Below are 2,299 nucleotides of genomic sequence, written 5' to 3'. Positions count from 1 at the left end.
AGCAAGAATGTGTTGGGGGTGGAAATCAATTGATATAGTAATTAGAAAAACTGCTGCAATGCAGGCAACAGGAGAAAGAACTACTTTTCTAGTTGCATTGATGCATGGAATTAAACTTGTAAGATTACTTCAACATGCAAAACACAACACAAATAAGAGCTCAGGCAGTAAAGCTAAAGTCTAATACCAACTATTTGAGTTGTTCCTTTGAGCATCAGACCTTGTTTGCTCATGACCACACAGCTGTAGTGGAGGCTGCTGGGACCTCCTCTGTTCCTGCCATTTGATCAGCTCTGCAGATCACAGCATCTGCCAGCCAGGTGCATCAGGCATGCTCATGACAAGTGGAAGAGGGACTACATAGCTCTAGCTAGAAGGAGAATTCACTACCATTCTGCTTTGTCTTAAGACATGAAGAGCATTTCCTAGTCATTAAATGTATAACTCAATGACACTAAGGTTTTCACCATACTTCTTGAATGTGACAGTTGATTATGGGATCAAAATGACTGAAAAAGGAGATTCAGAAGAAATTAAACCATGTTCCTGTAACAGGCATGCAGAAAGACTATTTTCAAGTTAGGCATAGAAAATACTTTGAGAAGTAGGTTAATTAGCATTTTCAAAGGACTTCTGAAAACCCGAGACTATTGGACAATGTTGGGATGCCAATGTGGCCTGACAGCCTGCTTACATCTTCAAAGGAACATCTGGACAGATGCATGCAGCAGTAAGGATGAACAAAACAGAGACTATTTGCCTACTGGCAGTAGTTAAAGTACTAGACAACTTTAAATGATTCTGTGGATGCTCCAGACAACAGTCATTATTCTCTTGGGAGGGAGAGCCATATAAATATACTGACATGCCTGTGATCCTGGTTAGCAGACTTTAAACTTTGAAGATCAAAAGCCTTCAGGATATACTACTGGGGAAGAAAGGACGCTGATCTCCTTGACAGATCGGTGGGATGGCATATGGAGGCAGAATGCTGACTCGCTGGATAATACCCTAGCTAGCCGGGACCTTAACTCCTTGGAGACGTTCCCCGCTTTCTTATAGGACCTTAACTGTACTACTGTGCTGGATTCCCCTGAATCGCAGACAGGTATCGCCTTTCCTCGGCAAGCGTGGAGAGGGCGAGGGGGGAAGGTCTCGAAGTCCAGAGACGAGAGGTGCATCCTGCGCCGGGGGCCAGGTACCACGATGGCAGGCGGCGCGCAGGGACCCAACGCGCCCGCGGACGCTCCCCGCGCACCGCCTGCTATCGGCCCCCGGCCCCTTCCCCTCCCTGCGGGGCGGGCTCGGGCCCCGCCGCAGCCTCCCCCCGCGCTCGCCGGTAGGCGGCACCGCCACCCGCCTTCCTCCGCCGCCGCCTCCTCCTCCTCACCTTCGCCGGGCGTCGCGCCGGGTGACCCAGATCGCGGCGGCGGCAGCTCCGTGTCCCTCCCGGCGAGGCAGGACGGCTCGGGACGGCTCGAGAGGGTGGCTGCGCTGCACCGCGGGGATGTAGCGGCGCGGAGCGGTGAGTGCGCGGCGGCAGTGGGCCCGGCGGCGGCCCCGCGGGTCGCTTAGCGACGGGAGGCGGCTCCGGGCATCGCATCGCAGCACCCTGCGCCGCTTCCCCCTCCTCATCTTCCCTTCCCCGCCCGGCAGTGGGAGCGAAGTTTTGGCCCTTTGAATGCCGGACGCTTCCTGGGAAGACCTTGGGGCGTAAGGAAATTTGGAACCGCTGAGTGGTTTGCGCATTTAGGGTATTTTTAGCTGATTTTTAATTTTTTTTAATTTAATTTTTTTTTTTTTTTTTTTTTTTACTGCCCCATCCTTTGTAATTGGGCAGGAGGAGGGCGGCGCTGGGCGGCCGACAGGCGCGCGGCTCTGCGGCTCCGCAGTGGGCTCCGCGCCCTGCCCTGCCTTGCCCCGCAGCCAGCCTGCCCTGCCCCGCAGCCCATCCTGCGCGGTCCCGCCGGCGTGGCTTGCCCCGCCGCACCTGCCCTGGAGTCTGTGCACCTCAGTGACACCAACATGTGCACACGATAATGATGACTTCTTTTTTTTCGTGGCATTCTCTTCTTCACTGCCTCCCCTTCATCCCCCGCTTGGTCATTGTGTGTTGAAGTTACGCTTGCTCCCGAGTTTAGTCCAGGATTGATGTCTGTAGTCTTTGATGTTTCCCTTTGTCCTTGCCGTTTCTGGTTTTCTTATAATTTCTTTTAAAATGGTAAAAGAGAGTAGCGAAAGTCTATGTCAGAATGGGGGCGGCGTGGCGGGGGGGGGGGGGGGGGGGGGGGGGGGGGGG

The 2,299-nt window shown here is 53.9% G+C and overlaps 1 protein-coding gene across 3 annotated transcripts in view; it reads left to right on the top strand.

Moving 5' to 3' along the window:
- Positions 1 to 962: 962 nt before the first annotated feature.
- Positions 963 to 2,299, top strand: part of ELMOD1 (ELMO domain containing 1) — a 46,766-nt gene continuing 45,429 nt past the window's right edge. The window contains exon 1 of one of the 3 annotated variants that reach the window (XM_017816076.1): positions 963 to 1,108. The gene's annotated coding sequence lies outside the window, so the exon portion shown is untranslated. Of the gene's footprint in view, positions 1,109 to 1,400; positions 1,526 to 1,660; positions 1,755 to 2,299 lie in introns of those variants that run through there. The other 2 variants (XM_017816075.1, XM_017816077.1) reach the window with 2 other exon arrangements.

The sequence above is a fragment of the Lepidothrix coronata genome, unplaced genomic scaffold, assembly GCF_001604755.1.
Source record: "Lepidothrix coronata isolate B3197 unplaced genomic scaffold, Lepidothrix_coronata-1.0 Scaffold53, whole genome shotgun sequence".
Classification (NCBI taxonomy): Eukaryota; Metazoa; Chordata; class Aves; order Passeriformes; family Pipridae; genus Lepidothrix; species Lepidothrix coronata.
This window is presented reverse-complemented; position numbering and strand designations above follow the sequence as displayed.